The 12,905-nt window shown below is 48.0% G+C and overlaps 1 protein-coding gene across 1 annotated transcript in view; it reads left to right on the top strand.

Annotated features, from left to right (window-relative positions):
- The window catches only part of LOC144169514 (solute carrier organic anion transporter family member 74D-like), a 62,698-nt gene that overhangs the window by 3,778 nt on the left and 46,015 nt on the right, over window positions 1–12,905 (top strand). The gene's annotated exons all lie outside the window — the stretch shown is intronic.

Genomic DNA, 12,905 nt, shown 5'->3' with positions numbered 1-12,905 from the left:
GCAAAGAGGGCGAAAGGCGGACGGATGGAAATGTCTCCGGACATCATGGAGGTGGAGCTCAACAGGAAAAAAGTACGAAGAAGGGGCGCCTGACTGGTAATAAGTAAATTGCGCCTGTCAGAAATCGCGACACAACAAAAGAAGACTCGACGCTGAAGACGAAAACGGATTAGCTAAATTTTGGGTGATGGAGCAGAACTTGGGCTATGAGGCTGGGTTCGAACCCTCCTCCTCGTATTCAGCATCACAAACCACTGGCCATAATGGAGATTTGAAGGAGCAATAAACACACACACAGACATCCAGAAAGCGCGCTTTGTAAGCCATAATGGGGCGTCCTTCCGCACCCGTAGTCGGAAGCAGGTGTTGTGCATCCTCCTCGCTACATCGCCATTCTGAATCCAGTTGCTGTCACGTACGGCAAGCTTATGGAGCCATACGAAGCTACGTTTTGCGGCTATCGGGCTGGTCTTGTTGCGCGCTATTAAGTGTTGAGTTTGTTTACCCTCCTAAAGAGGGCAAAGCCTCTTGAGCTCTCACCATCAAGAATAATGTCCATAGAAGGATAGGTTCGCCACTTCCCCCGAACTGTATGCGATGTACCAAAGTTCGTGTTCAAGATCTCCGCGTCTGCCATTTAAAAGGGGGCTCGGGTCTCCTCAAGTGATCCCAAGTCGCTTTTTTCCCGGGCCTACCCTCATCTATGCGATGAAAAGAAATAAACTGTAACTGAAAAAAAAAACGGCCCTTTGGGGGAAGAGGGTGGAGGGGGGGCGTGGTATGTAGAATGCTCAATGCTCAATTTGCGTTGAAAAAAAAACATTGTTTGTATACATGCAATGCATTTCTTGTAGCGTTTTCTTAGAGAAACCGATATAACGTTTGTACTGGACGTGACTGAATTTTTTGTTATTGTTCTGATTGCGCTGTACTGAAAAGTAGCCGTACAGACTTCGTAAATCACAAGTTCTTTGCATCTGAACCGCGGTGGCGGCATTTGGTTGTGTTGTTCTTCCCTTTGATCCCCCGCCATCTCAGGGAGCGCGCTCGCCCGCGTATTCTCTCTGCTCGCGTGTATTTCCGCAGTTTGTCGAGGCATATTTATCGTCTTAGTTGCTGAATTGACGCTTATAATACCCCCTAAAAAATAACCCAGGCACGATGACCAAAAAACAATTCCCGCGCCTTCCCGCGAGGGGAACACGAGTAAATGCAGAACATTGGGGCCTCAGTACTGATTGAAGGCAGTGTTGTTTCCATCGCTTCTTCCGTGATGCTGGAGTAGCAGACACGAGTAAACGTGGGCACGAGCGTCAACAAAGGAAGGAAGGAGCAACGCAGTGACTGAAACACGAGCGACCGATAGCAGCTATATGCCTCGAGCGCGGCCTGTAGGGGCGCCACTGAAATCCCCCTAGCGGCCCGTTTCGAAAGCAGCCGCGGGAGTCGCCGGCCCGCTCCCCACTGTCACCGTTGCTTTCAGGGCCCGTTCACGACGGAGATTTACCGTTTGTAGGCGCTGGAAATACATATTTATGTGGAGCAGTCACTCTGTTCGCAACTGTGGTGTGTTTACGAGAGTGTAAATGTGTGTGACGCGATCTTACTGGTACATTCGTTCTGTACAAGCGCCAGGTGTGCGTCACAGGTCGGCGTCGCGAAACAGGGATATGCATAAGGAGATGATTGTGATTCCACTGCCCTGAAATTTACTAGCAGTGTCTCCGTAAGCATAATTTCCCCAAATGGTCATGCCATGGTTATACATTACGATGTAAATCAGTTTTGTGCGCTTATATAACCTAGTGGTGCGCTCATACCTGACAGCACACCAGTTATGCTTGCCAATATCATACCTCAGATATTGATCACTACCCTGGACATAAATTTCCCGAACATTCTAAAAATTAAGTACGATGGATAATCCAAAATTATACCCTGGATAAGCGCACGACAAAAAAAAATGCTGGGGCGTCTTGTCGTGAGCTCAGCGCCCACAATCATTCATATATGTTACATATATCCTCCGCGAGCAGGCCGAAGAAGGGCTTCTACAGTAATGCCCATTCGCGACTAAACGTTTCTTCGAAGCATAGTCATATGACGCAGGGAGCCTGTAGAATCTAGCACAAACGGAAATCAGGCCTTATCAGATATCTCACTCTTATAAAGACCCATTTTATCAGTTTTGAACTCGTATACCTCAAAAAAATGCGTTCGCCGAGGGATCAGCTGTTAGTTGAAGTCTAAAAACTAGATTGACGTGAACGAGTAGCTTGTGTTAAAAACTAGATTGACGTGAACGAGTAGCTTGTGTGTGTGATTACTAAAACGTTCGTTCCTTGATTTCGCTCCGCAATCGTACACAATAATACGTAAGCGTCCCCCTCCCCATGTCTCGCGAAATAGCAGTGGATTTCGCACACTAGTTGGTCTCGTAAGTCCTACCCGGGTTTAGTTATACGAACGTCTTTAGCATTTCAGAAGCTGCACTGAGTTTTTTTTTTCATTTCTGCACGAGCTATTTTGTGTTTCCGGGCTTGCAGACCATTAATTTTTCAGTGGTTAATTCACTTTTCTTGGTTCTTGCTAGAAGGCGTGAGTGCACATATTTCACGACGCAGAGCCTTGGAATATACTTGGCATTTTCGTGTGGCTTACAATCTTATAAAAGGCACAAGTTATCAGGTATTGGGTAATCGCATCCCCGATATATATATATATATATATATATATATATATATATATATATATATATATATATATATATATATATATATATATATATATATATATATTTTTTTTTTTTTTTTTTTTTTTTCTGCGACGCATATATTCGTAATCAGGCCGCATTCGTTGTCTGCGCTACAAAACAAAACACACCTCTCATTGTGCCAGTATCAGGTTTAAACGAGGCGACAATAAAATTCACTTGTGCCGGACGCATTCGGAGGCGACAGCGGTGGTATGCTGTTGCTGTCGGCGACGCCCGTAACAGCGGCCGAGAAGGACGCAGAGCCGCGTTCCCGGATAGCTATTGTTGGTGTTTGAGCACCCTACCAAGACGCAGCGGCTTTTGAAGTGACCTAAGCGTACTGTTTACTTACAGACGTCAGATTAACAAGTTTTTTAGCACTTGGAAGGGCAAAAATAAGAGAAAGAGAACCAAAACACAGCATGAGCCCCTATGGGCAACGTAGCGCTAATCCCGTTAACTCCGCGGAGAAGCGGCGGCAGGCGGCGCAGCGATCGCAAAGCTCGAGGCGTATATTTGCAGCGCGCGCAGTAGATGGAGAGCAGTACGGGGGGGGAGAGCGCGCATGCGCAAGCAGCGCGCGCCCTTCCACGACCCACCGCGCTGCTACCACGCACCTGTTAGGCCGAGACCGCGACGGAGCGAACGGGCTGACTACGACGCATGCGCGCGCCAGCTGCTGTTGAGAGAGAGGAGGGAAGGAGAGGCGCACCTGCTGCGGACGCGAAACTGTTGACCCCGTCCGACGCAGAACAGGCGAGGCTAAGAAATGCTCTGCATTTAAAAAACGGCCAACGCCGGCCGGTTTTAGGTACGGACCGGCAACCGACCGGCTATCTAAAAACTGGCCGGGCTCTTCAAAAACCGGGCAGGCGGCAACCCTCTCTAAGAATGGTCGCCCCACGATCTGTATACTCGGGTACAGCTTAAGAACGGCAACGGAAGGGGGCGCTGTGCCTCAACACAGCAGCCGAATGTTACTCCGCGCGGCGCAAGTAGTGCGTGTCTGGGAGTATTTTGAACATGGCACGAGCCGTTTCCGTAATTTTGTGAACTGAATATACTTATAAACTACTGAAGCGGCGACAAACTACGTGAGAAAAAGCAGATAATGTCACGCATTCAAAGCAACCTCCTTTCAAAACTTGCGCGCCAGTTCACAACCGGGTCTGTCGCTTAGGCGGAGTGATACCGTTCATGAGCTATTGTCGTTCTTAACTTGTTCCCGAATATCCCAGGCAGCACAGGACTGTTCGGCCTAAAACAGGCCGGTGTACTTTGGCCGGTGATTTTCTGTCCGGCCGTTTTCCGGCAGCCATTTTCGGCCCATGTCCAAATGTGGGCCTTTTGGCCGTATACGGCCGTACTCCCATGGCTGTGCAACGGCCAGTGTCCGTCGGCCAGTCGACCGGCTTACGGTCATACGGCCAGATTCCAGCATTAGGGCTACGGCCATTCCAAAGCCACCCGTGTACGGCCGAAGTACGGCCGCCGGATTACAGCCGAGATGCGGTCGTCGGACTCCAGCCTGACTAAAGCTACCGGAAATACGGCCGTGCAACGGGCATTGGAGTTCAGCCACAGTACGTTAACTGTACTGAGGCCGGTCACTGCATGTCGCGCAATCAGATGACTCATTCGCGCAGTGCAGAAGCAGCACAAACCCAGCATTTTGGGTCCAATGCAGGCACATCAAAGTGAGCTCGCGCGCAACCACCAGCCGTCAAGCTTTCAGCGCAGCCTTGCTTAATTACCAGCCTCAGTTGACAGCAAAATTCATTTATTAAACAGTGCTCACAAATTGTCGTTCCTTTAATTGCTGTGCCTCTTTTACTGCCGAACACAGAAAATGTTCAGTTCTTTGTAGAGCTTGAATAGATGTATTGTCCAGGTCCTCATATCCTCTGTAGGGAGGCTTACCTGTAATAAACGGGGAAAGAGGAGGGGGGGGGGGGGTGGCGGCGGAGGGCGCATACTTTAGTGGGTTGAATTTCAGAGAGATAAATTGCGCCGCTTTTAGCCAATTTCTTTTAGGGCAGTATTCCGGAACACTTTCATGGTATGACTACATAAACTATTTTTATAACAGTTGCTTGACCAATTTTTCTGTATATAAAACTGGCGTGAATGCCTTTACGAAACGTTTTGGTTCTCAACAAAACACTCAGGAGCATTTAATATAACTCCTTCACAAAAAAGTATGTCCAGTTTTTGCCCATTTTTCTTGCAAAGACATTTTCTACTCGATCAACTTTTCTGATGATCTTGCGCAGGGCTGATCCTAAGAAGGAGCAAACAGGTACTTTCATTTTCAATCTATTTTAATGTTGTTTTCATGAGTATAGGTCCACACCACTTAATAGTCCAAAAGAACTTAATTTAATTCTAATGTCATACTATGTTCAAAAAATTCTAGACGCGTTGCGAATGACGCCCTGCTTCAGGTGGCTGCAGTTGTATCCCTCTGTGTTCACGCAAGGAAAGGCGTAAAATTAGACTTACATAATTTGTTTCAAACCAATAACATAGCAATGGTAGCATGCATACAGGAAACCTTGCATACTGCAAAGAATAGGGCAATAAATATTTTATAGATCAATGTAGAATCCGTAGGGTTCTCAACCCGTCGGAGGCAAACTTGCGCCCCTGGAAGTTCATTTATTTATTTATTTATTTATTTATTTATTTATTTATTTATTTATTTATTTATTTATTTGATGACTGCTTGCCTTTGCATGCATTACAGAAGGGAGATACATAACACTAAAGCATTAAATATGAGACAAAATAACAAAATAATTCTACAAAGCGCGCTGAAAATCGTCAATACAAACAGTTATGCAATCATACGTGGAAGATAATTACACTGCAGTATTGATGTAAAATAAAATGAATCGCGCAAGGCGTCACCTTTAAAGGAAAGTTAATAATTTGCTTTAAGCTAGCGGTCCCACTTTGCGATATGCAGAATGGCGCTTGGACATACTTCTCCCCTTCTACTCCAGTTTTCGAATGATAGATATTACGAAAAAAGTTCAACCTGTGGTTTCGTCTGTGATCTTTCACGTCCTGCCATTTCAGTTTACTTTTACTTTCTCTCATGCTAAGCTGAGCGTGCCAATTACCTAATCCGAATCGCACTGACATATTCTGTATGTTTTCGAGCGTATCAACCAGCTCTTTGGTGCCACGTTAACACACTGTTTAACATCCAAAAACTTTTCTGAATCAGCACACCAGGATGTTATTAAATTCGAATAAAGCTGCAGGTATACGGAGTCACGTTCATTCGCCATAGTCCGGTAAACTACACAGTACTTTTGAACAAAGCGATAGGGCCAATGCAAAAATCGATTCATTCAGTTCGTAGGATGAAATGTACTACGCAGAAGGGGATATGGAACACCATCATTTGCTTTTTTGCAGTCCAAGAATATACAGTCAACCACTTTAAGCTTATCTATTGCAAGAGCCAAATCGTGCGTGAACTCAACAATCTGCGTTGAGCAAGAAAATCCTGACAAAATCCGTGTTTGCTAAGATGCTGGCGATTATGTTTAACCAAATGAGTCATATCCCAAGAGTAGCTAAGCTCACCTTGAAACATCGGAACTAAATTAACAGCTAGGCTTTGTCAGTGGCAAGGCTCTGTTGTTATCGCAAATTTAAAATAGTTTTTTTTCTAAATAGGCAGTCGTAAAATCCCATGAAGTAACATAGTGCAGGGCATGAAGTTCATCCTACCAATGCGCGAGCGAGTCTCTTCTACGTTTATCACCAACAACATAGTGCAACATTGCTTGTCGCAGTTTAATTGTACGCAGAATAACTTGCGCTTTTGCTCGAACTTGCCTTTCTTTGGTGGGGAGTCCTTAGCATGGTGGCGTTTTAGCTCCTGCGTGGTGGCCGCTTACTCGACGCCCTTGAAGGCCAGTTATTCTGGTGAACCATCTCCATCTCGGATCGGACATCTCTGCCGGGTCGATGTCTCCAAACCTCTCCATTTCTTGAGGGGGCGAATAGCCTCGAGCTGATGCGTCGACGAAGCCGGCGGCAGAGGCGTCGTAGCGGCGATGACTGGCGAGGCTTAGCTCACCCGTCGGTGTGGCACAGTCTTCTTGTGGCCATAAATGACATTTCAATGGCCTAAAAGGTTCCCTGCTAATGTCCAGTGAGTCCTTGCACCTTGCCCGTTCACCGAGAGCACTCATTACTGTTTGAAAAACGATGTTCGTTCATTTAAAACGTAGAAACACGGAGCGCATGAAAAACGCGTCCCCGTCGTTCGGCTCCCTAACGGCTTTTCTGCCCCCAGGAAAAAACCGGTCGGTCTCCTTCCAAACACGTCTGTGCATGAAGTCTCGGCGCCCAGGCGCGTGCCGTTGTTCGGCTGTATGCCGTTTGCCGAAAAAATGACGTATAACCAGATACCTTACGTAGGCCGGTCTCCTCTTGAACACCGGTTGCCAAATATTCGGTGGCCATTCGCTTGCCGTAATTCGGCCGAGGACAGCTATCCGAATGAAAAACGTATATTCTGGGGCCGTACGTCGGCCGGTATCCTTCATAACACTGGCTGCCCGAAGAAAACAAATATTCTACCGCCGGACGCGCGGTTCACCGTTGAAACAACGAATGCACGGCAGCCGCGCTCCGGCCGGTCTCCTTTCAAACACCAACTGCCGCAAGAATACGCATATTCTGTGGCCGGTCGCTAGCCGTGCTTCGGCCTGTTACCGCTTCCCGAAGAAAAAACGGATGCCCTAAGGCCGTACTTCGGCCGTTCTCTTTCTCAACATCGGCATCCGTAAGAGAACTTAATATCTGGCAGCCGGTTAGCTGCCGTTGTGCGTCCGTACACGGGCAGACGGAAAAATACCGAAGTGCTGGTTGCCGAATGTTGGCCGTTCAACGCATGATCAGTGGCTGCCAGAACCTGGATGCTGGCCGGACATGCCAGAAAGCGGCCATAGACGGGCCGGTCTTGGGGCACACTTTCTGTGCCGCCTGGGATAGTACTCTTATTTCCAGTCCTACGCAGCTAGTGGTTTCGACGAGCAATTTAATCTTGGCTTTCCGCCACGGAGAGAATGCTTCTTTGAAAAGACGTCTTCTTATAACAAACACAGAGAAAGGGAGAACACGATAGAGACATTTTGGGCCTTCCCTATCATAGAAGCAGGATCCTCGACGTACATTAGAACGCCGTCCGGAAGCTTTAGGCGCAAGAGAGGACATTTACATTCTTAAACATCTACGATAACTATATCTGTCATTTGTCGTTAACAGGACAAACAAGTCCTCCTTCTTACTCGCCCTTAAGCAGGTGGCGCATTCTTTGCTATGTGTTTTTACCTTACCGTATGTGTAATAAAACATTTCTAGTCTACGCGTCCTCCCGTGTGTTTTTCCCTGTCCCCGTCCATGTGTGTAATCTTAATCGCAGAGCTGCTTCCAAACATGGGCCAACTGGCCGCAACTCTCGCATTATCGGGATCTTCGTTTCGTATGACTTTTTCCAGCACTTGACGTTGTGCAGCTGACAGCTAAACTGGTGTAGATGTCTTCCGCGCAACTCGTGAATGAGCGTTTCATACCCCTTTTGATATCAGGCTATCTGCAGCAGTTAACTAAATCGTACAGATTTCTGAGGTCATGTCGTCTGCACTGGTTGCCCCCACCGCAGCCAGGGACTTTACAACACTCTGCATCGCGTCTCATGTTGTTATCGCTCCCCAGCTGATCCTGCAGCTTTGCCTTCAAGGTTCTGTCGGGCTGACAGATAGCGGTTTTATGACCTCGAGGCAGGATCCTTGTCCACTTCACTCTTACCCGCTGTTTGTCAAGAAGGAAAGAAAAAGACGCTTGAAAAGACGTTTTCTGAGTGTCCGAGCCTGGTCAACCGAAGGAGACACCTTCATTGGTCAGCACGACGAAAACATAGCGGGGTGCTAGTCCAGCTAACCAGCGTGTCTTCGTAGTAGACAACGTTTAACACACTATTTCCGCCACTGTCTTTTATACTGTTATGCACAATTCGAGCAACGTGCAGAGAACACGGAAGGTCCGCTTTTACCTAAAAAACATCGAAATCGTGTCCCACTATCATGGCATTTTTGAACAAACTTTAGATTTTTTTGCGACAATGTCCGTTTGTCTAGATACTAAGGTACAAATAGAAAAATTATAAAATGAATGTCGTTGAAATGTGCTACTTAGGACAATAAAATGTGACAAATTTAGAAGCAATGAAAAAAAATATAATCTAAAATATGAACGACGAACGTTTCATTAGGAGGAACAAAAATTGCACGCAGTATCTCCTATTGATCGTACTTCATGCATTGAGCGTCTCATTTGTGTAAACCGCTACTGTACGAGTGTATGTGAATTGCCTTGATAATATATACAACCCCGCACGGGGCACCTTGAGTAATCTTGGTGACGGTACTGGCGATACCGCGGACCCCGAGCCCCCAAACATAAGCTGGATCCAACCGTGGCGATGTGTTTATAGGTGGAGGGTTAGAAACCACGAACGGTGGCCGTCGGAGCCCAGGTCAAGCTCCGGCGGATGGGCTCCCTACATGTTCACCAGGCAGGGAGCTCCGGGACCTCTTTGACTACCAGGGTAAGGTCAAGGAAGAAAGTACCCCCGTCTCCCTGCTTTTTTCTATGCCATATGGATAAATCAACCCCCCCCCCCCCCCCCAGATGTGATCGGCCCCCTAAAAGGGGCCGCACCGAAGTATCTTTTCCTTCTTTGCCTTCTATCTCGCTCCCAAAGCCAGATAACTACCCTCGTTTTTTGATCATGGAATCTGTGGACAAATCGAAGCCGGTTTCCTCTCAATCGGTATTTCTTGTTTCTAAATACCTTGAAGGTATCATCGGCAAAACATATGACGCCAAAAAACTCAGAACTAGTGAAGTGCTAGTTGAAGTTAAAACCAAGCAGCAATCCACAATCCTCCTGAAACAAACCCGCATGGCAGATCTGGAGATCAGGGTCACACCCCACCGCAGCCTCAACAGTTGTCAAGGTGTGATCTCTGAGGCAGATCTCCTAACCGAGACAGAGACTGATCTGCTCGAAGGCCTAAAAGAACAAGGCGTGACAGCAGTAAGGCGCATCGTCATCAGGAGAGAGAACAAAGAAATAGCCACCAAACATCTAATCCTGACTTTTGACCGCTGTACACTGCCCGAGCATGTCAACGCAGGTTTCATCCGTTGTTCTGTCCGGCCGTACATCCCGAACCCGAGGCGCTGTTTCAAGTGCCAGAGGTTCGGGCATGGTACCAACTCCTGTCGAGGCAGAACAACATGTGCCAAATGCGCCCAGCACGATCATCTCTCTGACAACTGCACTGCAACCAACTTCACCTGTCCGAATTGCCAGAGTCCACACGCAGCATACTCTCGCGCTTGTGAAAAGTTTCATCTTGAAAAAAAAATCATTAACCTTAAGATAACCGAAAACATCGCCTTCCCAGAGGCGCGAAAGAGGTTCGCCTCCTTCCCTCTGGGCAGGTACGCCGACGCAGCTCGCCGGGGGGCGGAGCGGCGTTTGGTTTCGGCGGGGACCCAGTACCGCGAGTCGGACTTGGTCCCGCCCCCGCCCCCCCCCCCCCCCTGGGTTGCCTATGGCAGCCCAACCCACCTCCGCACCGCTCGCTCACCCAGCAGCGGCTGTGGTGGCAACAACGTCTGTTGGGGATGCCACTGCATCCACTGCTTCCTCTCCACAGGCCCAAAGCACACGCAAGGGCACGGAGATGGAGACGGAGGCAGTCGCAGCGACCCCCTCCCCCGCCTCACTGCCTGTGCCACCTGTGGTGCTCCCCACGCCTTCGGCACTGGCAGCGCAGGCAAAGAACACCCGAAAGGGTACCACGTCAAGGGGGCCCAGTCCGCTGGGCACCCCTTGCCATCAGATGACGACATGGACGTCGAGCCCTTCCGGCTTTCATCGCAGCGGAAGGAACGGGCTGTGACGTCCAGGTCAGTAGAGAAGGTCAGAAAACCCCTTCCAAGAGTGCAAGCCCCGAAAGACCCTAAATAAATAATCACACTCCAGTAGCTCTAACACATCATAATGGGAAGAGAAAACATTGTTCAATGGAACTGCAGAGGCCTTCTGAATAATCTTGACGACGTGCATGAGATTCTGCATGCCAATCAGCCAAGTTTAATGTGTGTCCAGGAAACACATTTTAATTCCAAACACACAAATTTCTTGAATAGTTACCTGGTATACAGGAAAGACAGGGATGGCTGCACACACTCTTCTGGCGGTGTGGCCATAATTGTCCGCAAATCCTTAGCATGCCACCCTGTCACCTTGAACACTGTCCTTGAGGCTGTAGCAATTCGAACAATAATATTTAATAGGTTGATAACGGTATGCTCCATATACATTCCTCCTGATGTCTCACTTTCGAGCTCTGACTTCGAGGCGCTGGTTGACCAGCTGCCCGAACCGTACATCCTTACAGGCGACCTTAATGCTCATAACTCTCTTTGGGGCTCTTCTCGCACGGATGCCCGAGGTCGCCTGATAGAGAAGTTTTTAACATCCTCTGGAGCATGCATTTTCAACAAGAAACAGCCTACATACCATAACACAGGTCACAACACATACTCACATCTTGACTTGGCTATTGGTTCTGCAATTCTCTTTCCATGTCTTGAATGGGGCGTGGGCACAGACCCATATGGTAGTGACCATTTCCCCACTTCATTAACGCATATAGGTACAGGCCCGAGCAGTCCATCTTCCCATAAAAGGTTTAATGAAGCAAGAGCTAACTGGAATACATTTACAGAGACATCCAAACTACACCACACATCCATAGGACACCTACACGTTGAAGAAGCTACCCAACTGCTCACGGCGCACATCCTCGACGCCGCCGAAAGGTCCATTCCCCACGCCTCTGGTGCCCCGCGCAACCAGCGGAGGCCGTGGTGGAATGAGAACTGTAGGCGGGCGCGAGAGGCCCAGAACGAGGCGTGGGGTATCCTTCGTCGGTACCCCACGTCGAGTAACCTCCTCTTGTTCAAACGGGCCAAGGCGTTCGGAAAACGTCCCTTATGAAAATTTCTATGTCCAGTCAAAAGACAGTCTGCGTCCCGAAGGAAACAGACTGCAAGCGTCCTGTGTGTTTCCTCTGTGTTGGAATTTCGCCACCGACTTTCTGCGTACTCCAAGTGTCCCGTGTGTTTCCGTCCTCCATGCGTCCAGTCTATCTCCCAAAGGCAACACAGACACCATACGGCCTTTGTGTGTCCCCTATATGTCTTGAAGGCAACAGACCGCATTCGTCCATTGTGTGTCCCCTGTATTGAAATTTCGCCACCGACTTTCTGCGTCCTCCAAGAATCCTTTATGTTTCCGTCCTCTACGTATCCCACAAGCTCGCACCTTTTGAGTGCCCTTTGCATGCTGTCAAATAACAGCGCCCAACAGCCAGCTGCATGTAGAAAATGTCAGCCAGCTCCACAGTCACTGTTTCATGCTGCAGCTGTTTCTGTAAGAGCAAGCTGACGAAAATCACATGAATCACACGACTCTTGCAAACCTGACTATTTTATTCAGGTTGGATCCATACGTGCTGCTGCCGCCTGCCACACCAGGTGTCGCCTCATCTTTACGCCTCACAGGACGGGATAGCTTGAACCTGAAATGACAAACGCATTGATCGCATATGAAGGGGTTTAAACAAACACGTCTCAAACATTTGCTGGTTATGCTTATAAATATAAAGGAGTGTTCCCATACAAAACTGAACCAAGTATCCTGAAAGAGAAGGTACAACTTCTAGGTTGCAAAATTAGCCACAAAATTTAGACCACATAAATTAACTAATGAGCTTACGAACATCAAATATGACATACTGTTACATAGGCAACACAACCCAGAACAAAGTACTGTTTAGATTCATGGCCTCCTCATGACGGGCATTTATACAGCCTCGCAAGAACATCTGAGATGAGATTATTGCAGCACCACTGTGGGAACAAAGCAATATGGGGGGGGGGGGGCAGGGAAGGCAACATAAAATTGCATGAACATGCTAAGACAGGCATTGATCAGCCGTCATCATGAGTAGTTGCTTGTGTCTACGCGTTCTTTGGAACCTATAAA

The sequence above is a fragment of the Haemaphysalis longicornis genome, unplaced genomic scaffold (assembly GCF_048455015.1).
Source record: "Haemaphysalis longicornis isolate Haplotype H1 unplaced genomic scaffold, Haemaphysalis longicornis Haplotype H1 scaffold_2, whole genome shotgun sequence".
Lineage (NCBI taxonomy): Eukaryota > Metazoa > Arthropoda > Arachnida > Ixodida > Ixodidae > Haemaphysalis > Haemaphysalis longicornis.
Note: the sequence above shows the minus strand (reverse complement) of the source record. Positions and strands in the feature narration are given on the sequence as shown.